Consider the following 11,697-nt stretch of genomic DNA (forward strand, 5'->3'; position numbering starts at 1 on the left):
CAGCCTGGGCAGCATAGTGAAATCCTGTCTCTACAAAAAATTAAAAAATTAGCCGGGCATGGTGGCAGGCGCCTGTCGTTCCAGCTACTCAGGTGGCTGAGGTGGAAAAATAACTTAAGCACGAGAGGCTGAGGCTGCAGTGAGCTGTGATAGCTCCTCTGCACTCCAGCCTGGGCGACAGACACCCTGTCTCAAAACAAAACAAAATAACCTAGCAATTCTATCCACCTGTTATCCATGTGGCATGTTGGCCCAAAGAAACCTTACTAATGATGTTACCAATTACCTTCCGAGAAATCTTTTTACTATAAAAGAAGGGCTGAAAAGCAGTCAATATTCATTGAGCATCTACTCTCAAGCTAAGTGTTTTACATTTTGCATTTGATTTTCACGACTATAGTTAGGAAGGTTACTTTTGGTTTAAACGTGGGCTCTGGAGCTAGACCCCATGCCTTCTCCAGGAGCTCCCGATGACCATATGCAACTTACTTTTTGCTCCCTGTGCCTCCGTTTCTTCACTCGGAAAATGGAAATAGAAACAGTAGCAATCTCATTAGAGCAGTTCCAGAATTAAATAATACACATGAAATGCCTAGAGCTAAACCTGGCCCTCGCTGTCATTGTTATAAAAATGAATTATTAGTGTAGGTAGGTATTGTTCCTATTTCACAGATGAGGAAACGGAAGCTTAGAGAATGCAACTTACTAATGATCATACCAATGAGTGCAAAGCTTTGGACTTAAAAGCACGAATTTGATTAAATGAAAGTTACTTAGAGAGTGGGAGTCTCATAAATCCAATTTATGAAGCCTAAGAAATGACACGCGGTAAAAATGATACTAGACACAGGACGGGCTCTCAGGCTCGCGGACCGGGTCTGAGCGCAAAGTGGCAGTGGCCCTGTGTCCTGGTCCCGGGGTGCCCGGCAGGGGCCGGCGACTCTTGACTTCCCGGCATTCGCGTTTATAAACACCGGGAAGTGAACTGCACTGCCGCCGCCGCGCCCCCGGTCCCCAGCGGCTCCGCGAGGCCACTTTCTATCCCGGCTCCAGTCGGAGACCAGTCCCAACAGCGGGCGCCGACGGCCGGCTCGACGCTGCTCCAAAAACAGCAGCCAGCGAGGGAGCGAGAGACAAAGGCGCAGGACCAGTCCAGGGGCGCGCTGAGTCCTAAACGCCGAGCCCCGGGTGGCCTCGCTGGCTCCCACCTGCGCTCGCCCAGCCTGGCGGGAGACCGCAGGTGTCAGGAGCCGCACAGGCCCGGTCCTCCGCAGCTCCAGCAGCCCCGACGTGACAGCGCCCAGGCCCGCGACCCTAGCGCTCGGAACGCGGCTGGGCCGACTCGGCGCCCGGATGCTGCCAGCGCCTGGGACCCGAGGGGGGTGGCGGTGTGCGGACTTCCTCCCGGACTAGCCTGGAATCCTGCCCCAGCCCCCACCGGCCCGCGGCCGCCTCCGCCCCCGCCCCCGCCCCCGCCCCCACGCCTGGCACAAAGGTCCCGGCGCGGCCCGGGCCGGCGGCTGTTAAGTGCTGTCGCGCACAGCAGACCCGAGGCCGCGGCCCGCACCCCCACACCCGAGGCCCGCCGGCGCCTACCTTCTCCGCGCGGCCTCCGGGCCCCGGCGCGGTGGGCTCCGGCCTGCTGTTCCGCGACTCCCGCTCGGCCTCTCCTGCGGGCTGGCGAGGCCTCCCGAGTCTCGGGCGCGGCGGTTGGCGGCGGCTCCTCCTCCTCAGGGGCGGGAGGAGGGGACTCGGCGGCCCAGAGCCGCCCCCCGGCAGGAAACCAGCCGCGGCCCCGCCTCCTCTGCGCGTCTGATCCCGCTCCCGAGGCCGCCACCGCCCTCTCCCTCCGGAAACGCATTCCTCTCCCGCCGCGTCAGCCCGGCCCCGGGGCGAGGAGGAGGCGCAGGAGGAGGCAGGAAGCGCGACCGGGACAAAGGAACCGGCCCGCTCGGGAGTGCGCCTGAGGGAGGCCGTGGAGGGCAGGGCCGGGACTCCGCTGAGACAGTCGCCATGCCTCAGTTTCCTCCTCTGTGAAGGGCGGGAGGGGTCGGTTGCGCCCTAAAGCCCCGCGCGTTCCTGGTGTAGCCTGCTGGGCCCGTGTTCTTTAAGTTCCGCTTCCTCGGATCCGCGTGTCCGACCCTCCCTCCCGTTTGTCCACTGATGTCCCGTTTAGAGCCCGGGAGGTCCTGCATCCCGGAAGCCCCCTCAGTCCCGAGGCAAGTCGGTACCACGAACCCCCCATACCCTGCAGGACTCCATGGGGCCAAAAACCACGTGGTCATTCTGGAAGGGAACTGGCTAAGCCAGGACTGCTTTTCTGGAGTGATAATGTGCTAGCGTGTGTCTAAGAGAAAGGTGAAGACTTGGGAAACCCGTGGGTGCCACGAAGGGTGGTGGGACTGGGGAACGTTTTAGAAAACCTGGTGAGTTGGGTCCTGCTTTTGATAGATTTATCTGGAGGTCCCTTTATGGGGAACAGGGATGAGAAGGAAAAGTTTCTTCCTACGGAGTAGAGTTTCTGTTTCAAACCTCTTTAAAAAAGAAGAAAAAAAAAAAAAAGGAGATGGGGGCTGGAAACAGAACGTTTGAAAGAGAAGGAAACATTCATTATGAGAATGGCTGGGCGCATGTCGATTCGATGATTGAAGTTCGTACCAACCAACATCATACTGAAACCCAGTAATTTCAGTATACGCTGCTGGCAAGCTGCTATCCTGGTAGCAGAAAATGTTGTAGGTTCCACTTGGTGAGCTGCAGCACCCTGTTGGGAAAAGAGCTCAAAAATTACCAGATTTATGAAACTGAGAAGAATCTTGCAGGAGATGAGGGGCTGGAACGCCCATTTGGCTGCTGCCAATCTAAAATATAAGAGAAAATGAGGCGATCACATCTAAGAAAATTTGCACATTACTTACCAGCAAAATCAAAACTATTGGTTAGCCAATGTCTGCAGACCTCTAGGAAATAAGCACTATTTTTCCCGCTTAATGGATGTTCAAGCTTAAGAGGCTAAATGATGTTCCTATGTTAATATCTCAATGGTCAAACTGCCATTAGAACACAACATTCTTGAATTTTAAAGGTATGGATTTTACCATTGTTGAGAATTCATCAGAATTGGCCCAGTCTCAGCACAGAAAACTGTATAGTTCAAAAGCATAATTGGTCCATGCCTGATTTGCACTACAATTCTCAGAATTTTTTCCCCTGTACATGACTGGTGGAGGCACTGGCTAATCTTTGCTACAAGAACATTATGAGGTTTACATATGCACAACTCTAAACTAAATTAGTTCCTCCAGGGCAATTTACTGACCTTTTTAACACCACTGTCGAGCACTGTTGTGAGGACACATAATAGGGGCTCAGATAATATCTGATAAATGAATAAATGGGTCCTGTTGCTCTCCCGGGACTTGACTAAACTGATGTGTGAGGTAGCAATTTGTGTACAGAAGTCACGAGTTTTGAGGAAAAAGAAATTAAAGAAACACGTTCTCTAAGAAAAGCAGTGATCGGTCAAGAGTACGAGTCTACTTGTGATTTCATACAAATAATGGGTGGACAGTGAGCTAACTATGAAATTTATGAATAAGCAAAGATTGGTCAGCATACGTGCTAAACAGGAAATCCTGGTAAGTAGGAATACTGCAAGCCACATTGCTAGATCTTATCATATTAGGTTGGTGCAAGGTCTACCAGATGTCTCTTGCCTTCCCATGTGTAAGATCAACCAGATAGCTCTCACCTTTCCATGTTTAAGGTCAATCAGAGGGCTCTTGCCTTCCCATGTCTAAGGTCAACCAGATGGCTGCATGCACCAACCTAATAAAACATCATTAGTGTCTTGAATTCAAGACAAATCCATACTTTACCTACATTGTCTCCCAATTATTATCAATTGTCTTCTGCCATCTTTTAAGTCATTATTATGTCAAATAATTAAAGTTGATGTTTCCTTTAGTTTTGTCACTGGTGATATTACTACTTGCTCTTCAAAATGTATCTTTATTCACCTAACATTTTCCAAAGTAAAGTTTCAAAGTTGCTCAGCAAGAAAGACATTATTGGATGCCTAGGTTTTTATTAGTTTGACTTATATTATTATTGATTAGCACCCCTTTTCCCTCTCAAAAGTATGTCCTAGTATAGATGATAACTTATATGATCATTCTATAAAGAACAGTGTCCAGATAATAAGGAATAAGAAGAATAATTTTAGAAATTCAAAAGAGATTCATGATATATTGCAAATCAGGTTCCAGGTTTACAGGGGAAGACTAATTTCAACATTGGTGATAGTAAGGGGAAAATGTGAGTTGCAGCATGGGCGTGAGTATGAAGAATTAGGCAGTTGCTGTGTGATGAAAATGCCCTACTAGGAGATTTTGTTAAGAAAAAAGTCTTGACAGTCCCCTGGCTGATCAATGGGACTTGGATTTTAAATACCATTGTATAATAAATGTATGCGATGACTTTGGAGCAAATTGATTGACAACGGCTAGGTAAGTCTTCAGCCACTTTTCTAACGACTGTTTCTGTAGACTAAGCTAGATATATTTTTCTCATCTGTCACTTCCAGTTTCTTTGAATGTAACTCCTTTAAACATTAAACAAAGAAAAAGATGAAGGGATAGGGATGGAAGGAATAGAGGTCTCTGATAACATCATGTAATACTAACATAGAAGTGCTTCTGAATCATGAATAACTCCATTCCTTTACCTGAGAAACTAAAATCACTGTTGTAAAATGTGAATCTGCTACTCAGGAGGCTCAGGCAGGAGGATTGCTGGAGACCAGGAGTTCGAGACCAGACTGAGCAACATAGTGAGACCACTGCCCCCACCGACCCCAGGCCCCAACTGAAAAATGAAGAATAAAATTACCCAGGTGTGGTGGTGCGTGTGTGTAGTCCCGGCTGCTCAGGAGGCTGAGGTGGGAGGATCTCTTGAGCCCAGGAGCTATGATCATGCCACTGTAGTCCAGCCTGGACAACACAGTGAGACCCATCTCTAAAAATGTGAATCTGTGTGTATTGGTGTAAAGCAGCCCTGGGAATTATTGACATTTTGAAAAACAAGAAGGGGTGAGACGGTCCTGCCAGTTCCTCCTTTTTCAGTCTCCATATGTATAAATAACATGCAAATAGTCATATAATGCAGAGAAACTGGAAGTGTATTGAATTTGCAACTTGTTTTTTTTTTTTTTTTTTGCTTGAGGGCTTCAATTTAGTGAGCACTCTTCTATACTCATAACGGAGTATTGCCAGAGGAACTGTAAAAAATTAAGTTTGCTATCAGGCAACCAGCAATTGACTAGGTATGGCATGTGTCAGTGTATCCACCAGGCTGTACTGAGGCTTCATTTCTTTGCTTATTTGAAAATAAGGTGGAAAATGGCACAACAGTCTGACCTGATTTGCAATGTGTCCCTTAGAGCTTAGGCTAGCCATTCAGCCTTTTCCTTTTCTAGGTAACTAACAGTGGCTGGACTATGGCTTTGAATATGGGTCACAGATGAGTAAGGCTTCCTCAACTTGTTCTGCTTCCTGTTTTCCATATATAGGGGCCCCATTTTTCCTTTTCGAGTCCACACAGCATTGCCTCCAATGGGTGTGAGCATTCCTTACCAGCATTCAGATGCTGAACATTTTTAACAGCCTACGGGGAACAGTCTTTTAGGCAGCTCTTTTCAAACACTGAGTTTCTTCAGCTGTGGAAGGGAATGTCCTTCCCAAATAAGAATTAAAAAAATGCCCAATATAAGCAATTGGCTAGCACTGGAGTTATTTTTAGGAACCAGGGTCACTCATTACAGGAAATGATTGTGTTGCCAATGTGTTACAGCTAGTGACTATAAAAAATATTATTTCTTTCCTCATTTTACTGCATCTTGAGGAAAGTTAGCAGTTGCAATTTTAAGTTAGGAACAGCTCAATTTCAGGCCAGGTACATTAGGGAGTAGGAAGGATACTTTTCACTTAAAAAAAGGCATTTGGGGTAAGTAAGAACATCTTCCCTGCACCTCCCTCCCACCCTCTTCCCCTAGAACACACAAATTAATCCCCACAACATACTATCTTAGGCCGAGTTCTTGCCTCATGCCTATGAACGGGATACTATGAAACCCCTAAAATTCTAGACAGAATTTTACTTATATATCTGCATTGTTGTGGTTTGAATGAGATCTTAACAACAAAACATTAAGAATAACTATTTTAAGCACTTACACGATTAGTTCTTTTAGAGACTACATGCCTAAACAAATGTCTCTGTGGTTGCCCTGGAACTGTGAGTTGTATATTGATTAGTCTTATCTAAAACAATATTTAAGCCATCAGATAGTGCTTCCAAATATTTTCTTATAACATGATTGTCACTGCATGTTATTTAACCTTTAAGAGGTAGAACAGAAAAAGCAGAATCTTTTGTGATCGAACCGCACAACTAAAGCGTATGCTGTTTATGTCTACTTTTCAAGGTAAGATAAACTTCAAAGAGAAACGAACTTTTAAGTTCAAATTCCAATTTACGTATTAGGACTTAAATGACTTCAAATCATGTCTAAAAATCACCGTAACTAAAACCATTGTAAATTTTTACTTAAATTGGGAATAAAAATAAATAAATGTTAAGCATATTTCCTAGTAATATTTGTCATGCAGCATTTGGAAGAGCAAGTCCTGTGACGCTTCTACTTTAAGATTTCTGCATTGTTGTTGGCTGATGTCATAGGCTGTTCCCTTTATGACCACAAGAATTCCCTATTTAGAACTGCTTATGGCTGCCGTTGGGTAAACTTTCAAGTTGAAAGAACTTTGCATTTTGTGTTATTGTACTAAACTGAAATAATCTTAATCTGAAGAGTTTTGATAGTTAATATTAGAATATTTTTGTACTCCTGACTCTTCATTTAGCTAAGTTTACACTGAAGTCCTTAATTACTCTTCTCCTTTTATGATAAAAATACATACTTCATTATCTATAATTTTCCAGTGGCTTCCACATGCCAAAAACGTCAACTAAACAATTTTTCTCTTATAGTCAGAACACTGGCTTGTGGAAATGAAGCACTTCATTCGAAATTTCACCAGTAAATGTTGTTGATGTGTGATCTCTAGCTTACAGGATAGATGGAACTGCATTCTTACATTTAAACAATGATCCTCTGATTAAATAAATTCAAATACATCTAAGGAATGGAATAATAATCAGTTTTAAATAAAAATTAGACAAGTTTAACAAGATGCACAATGCGTTGCAGTATATAATCCTTTTTGTGAAGTTTTTGTGTTTTGTTTTGTTTTTGAGATGAAGTCTTGCTCTTGTCACCCAGGCTGGAGTGTAATAACATACCTGCACTTCCAGGCTGGAGCGTGATCTCGGCTCACTCTGCCTCCCAGGTTCAAACAATACTCCTGCCTTGGCCTCCTGAATAGCTGGGATTACAAGCGCCCGCCACCATGCCTGGCTTTTTTTGGTATTTTTAGTAGAGATGGGTTTTCGCCATGTTGGCCAGGCTGGTCAACAAAGTATTTTTAATAGTATCCACATTTGACCGGACATAGTGGCTCACCCCTGTAATTCCAGGACTTTGGGAGGCCGAGGCGGACGGATCACCTGAGGTCAGGAGTTTGAGACCAGCCTGGTCAACATGGTGAAACCCCATCTCTACTAAAAATACAAAAAATTAGCTGGTGGTTCGTGCCTGTAGTCAGCCCCAGCTACTTAGGAGGGTGAGACGCGAGAATCGCTTGAACTTGGGTGGCAGAGGTTGCAGTGAGACGACATTGTGCTGCTACACTCCATCTCGGGTGACAGAGTGAGACTCCATCTCAAAAAAAAAAGTACCCACATTTTATAAGCAAGGCAACTGAGACAACAGATATTAAATTGCATAACTGGTAAGTTACAGAACCAAGATTGGAACCCAGTCAGTCTGGGTCCAGAGTCTGGAATCTGTTCTCTCCACTTTACTGTCTCTAATCTCTTGTATAATTTTGCAGAGACAGTGTCTGTCCTGTTCTAGCTCCACTGTGACCAGGCAAGCAAGTCTGTAATTCTGATGTTTCAAGAATAGGAAGTCAAACCAGGCACAGTGGCTTGTGCTTGTAATCCCAGCTACTAGGGAGGCCGAAATGGGGGGGATCACTTTAGCCCAGGAGTTTAAGACTATGATGCATACCTGCACTTCAGTCTGAGTGACAGAATGAGATCCTGTCTCTAAAGAAAAATATTGTTTTTTTTTATTTTTTACTTTTTTATTTTTCAGATGGAGTCTTGTTCTGTTGCCCAGGCTGGAGTGCAGTGTGACTCAATCTTGACTCACTGCAACCTCCACCTCCCGGATTCAAGCGATTCTTCTGCCTCAACCTCCCAAGTAGCTGGGACTACAGGCGCCCACCACCATGCCCAGCTAATTTTTTGTATTTTTAGTAGAAACGAGGTTTCACCATGTTGGCCAGGCTGGTTTTGAACTCCTGACCTCAAGTGATCTGCCCACCTTAGTCTCCCAAAGTGCTGGGATTACAGGAATAAGCCACCGCACCTGGCCAAAAAATTGTTTTTAAAGAATGAGAATGCAATCTATCTGCATATGTGAGCCATGATCTCCAATATCGATATTTTCAATAGTAATAACGTGTTTTCATCTCTGTGTTACTCCTTGTCTGTCTCTTAATTGACACAGAAATGGGTAGTGTGGGAGTGCTATTAGGCCCCCTTGATCACTCAACAACTATGTATACATACATGGAAAGGATAATATGACACTATCAAAGTTATATATCATTACAAACAGGCATGGCTAAGATTTTTCAATTGTCATTCCAAAATTTGTCAACTACCTATTTTTTATCAGAGATCTTAACAATTCTATCTTTCCTAAGGGCAATGGCTATATCTTATGTGTTTGTATGCCTAACACAGTGCTTTGTGTATACAATTATATTGCTCTTCTTTGCATTTAAAATAAAATCACCACCTCTCTTCTTCTTTGACCTCATCTAAAAATATCTCCTCCTTGCCTACTATATTTTAATCACACTGACCTTCTTTTTATTCCATAACCTCATTAAATTTATTCCTATCTTGGAGTTTCTGTCCTTGCCATTCCCCCTGTCTGAAATGCACTTTACATGACTACTTCTTGTCAATCAGATCTCAACTTGACTATTACCTCTGTAGAACTCCTGTTACTCAATCCATATATAAAAAACCCACAGTTAACCTCATACTCAATGGTAAAAGACTAAAAACTTTTCTTCTAAGATCAAGAACAAGACAAGGATGCCCACTCTCACCAATTTTATTCAACATAGTACTAGAATTCCTAGACAAAGCAATTAGGCAAGAAGAAATAAAAGGCATGCAAACTGGAAAGGAAAAAGTAAAATTATGTCTGCTGGAAGACAACATGACTTATATGTAGGACACCCTGAACATCACACATATACACATATGCAAGCTGTCAGAACTAACAAATCAGTTCAGCAAAGTTGCAAGATACAAAATCAACACACACAAAAATCAGTTGTGTTTCTATACACTAATAATAAACAATCCAAAAAGGAAATTCAGAAATCAATTCCATTTACAATAGCATCAAAAATAATAAAATATTTAGGCCAAAGAGGTGAAAAACTTGTACACTGAAAACTATAAAACGTCACTGAAAGAAATTAAAGAAGACAAGTAAGGAAAAGCTGTCCTGATGGATGGAAAGACTTAATGTTAAAATGTCAGTATTACTGACACTAATCTACAGATTCAATGCAATCCTTATCAAAATTCCAGTGGCATTTTTGCAGAAATATAAAAATTTATTCTACAATTCATATTTAATCTGAATGGACCCTAAATAGCCAAAACAATCTTGAAAAAGAAAAAACACTTCCTGATTGCAAAACTTATTACAAAGCTATAGTAATCAAAACAGTGTGATAGTGGCATAGAGATAGATATATAGACCAATAGAACAAAATAGCAAACCAAAAAATAAACCCTCACATGTGTGGTATGGTCAAATGGTTTTCAACAAGGGTGCCAAGACATTTTAGTCCCCTCAACAAATGGTGCTGGGAACATTGGATATTCACATGCAAAAGAATGAGTTGAATGAGTTGCCTTACATCATGTACAAACATCAACTCAAAACAGATCAAAGACCTAAACTTAAAATAAAAACTATAAAACTCTTAGAAAACAACATAGGGAGAAAGCTTCATGGCAAGGAAGCAAGGATTTGGCAAGGATTTCCTAGACACCAAAAACAAAAACCAGGCACCAAAAGAAAAATACACAAATTAGACCTTATAGACTATGTTTTTTTGTTTTTGTTTTTGTTTTTGTTTTTTTGCAATGGAGTCTCACTCTTGTCACCCAGGCTGGAGTGCAGTGGTGCAATCTTGAATCACTGCAATCTCTGCCTCCTGGGTTTAAGCGATTCTCCTGCCTCAGCCTCCCGAGTAGCTGGGATTACAGGCACCCACCACCATGCCTGGCTAATTTTTGTATTTTTAGTAGAGATGGGGTTTCACCATGTTGGCCAGGCTAGTCTTGAACTCCTGACCTCAAGTGATCCTCCCACCTTGGCCTCCCAAAGTGCTGGGATTACAGGCGTGAGCCACCACACCTGGCCTAGACTTCATAAAAATTTAAAAGTTCTGTACATTGAAAAGACATAATCATATATTGAAAAGTGCAACATGCAGAATAGGAGAAAATACTTGCAAATCATATAACTGATAAGGGCATGATGTTCAGAATATACAAAGATCTAGAACTCAACAACAAAAAAACTAACAACTCAATTTAAAAATGAGCAAAGGACTTGAATAACATTTCTTCAAAGAAGATAAACAAATGGCCAAGAAACACATGAAAAAATGCTCAGCATCACTAATAATTAGAGAAATGCAAATTGAAACCACAGTGAGATACCACCTTACACCCATAAAGATGGCTGTTATTAAAACAAAATACAACACAGCAAAATTCCAGATAATAACCAGCATTGCTGAGGATGTGGAGAAACTGGAACCCTCGTGCCCTCTTGGTGGGAGTGTAAAATGGCTCAACTGCTGTGGAAAACGATACGGTGGTCCCTCAAATAATTGAAACTAGAATTACCATATGATCCAGAAATTCCACTTCTGATATATACATAAACAAATTGAAAGTTGGATCTCTAAGAGGTATTTGTTCACCCATGTTCATAGCAGCATTATACACAACAGCCAAAGGGTGGAAGCAGCACAAGTGTCCATGGATGGATGAATGGAATAAACAAAATGTAGCACACACATTAAATGGAATATTATTCAGTCTTAAAAAGGAATGAAATTCTGACACATGCTACAACATAGATGAATTGAGGACATTATGCTAAGTGAAATAAGCCAGCCACAGAAAAAGATAAATACTGTATGATTCCACTAATATAAGGCACCTAGAGTAGAGCATTCATAGCGGCAAAAGATGGAATTGTGATTGCCATGGACTGAGGGACTGGGAGAATGTTATTTGATGGGTACAGAGCTTTGAAATATGTAAAGCATCCTGAAGATTGGTTGTACAACATGACTGTACTTAACACTACTGAACTGTACTATACTTAAAACTGGTTAAGTTGATAAATTTTGTTATGTGTATTTTGCCACAATTTAAAAAAATACCATTTCCTACTTTGGTACA

At 42.7% G+C, this 11,697-nt stretch overlaps 1 protein-coding gene across 2 annotated transcripts in view; it reads right to left on the bottom strand.

Moving 5' to 3' along the window:
- The window catches only part of ITGB1 (integrin subunit beta 1), a 59,503-nt gene extending 57,682 nt beyond the window's left edge, over positions 1–1,821 (bottom strand). For both annotated transcript variants that reach the window (XM_050804698.1, XM_050804697.1), the window contains exon 1: positions 1,597–1,821. The gene's annotated coding sequence lies outside the window, so the exon portion shown is untranslated. The remainder of the gene's footprint in view (positions 1–1,596) is intronic.
- Between the last annotated feature and the right edge of the window lie 9,876 nt (positions 1,822–11,697).

This window comes from Macaca thibetana, chromosome 9, assembly GCF_024542745.1.
Source record: "Macaca thibetana thibetana isolate TM-01 chromosome 9, ASM2454274v1, whole genome shotgun sequence".
In the NCBI taxonomy this organism is placed as follows: domain Eukaryota; kingdom Metazoa; phylum Chordata; class Mammalia; order Primates; family Cercopithecidae; genus Macaca; species Macaca thibetana.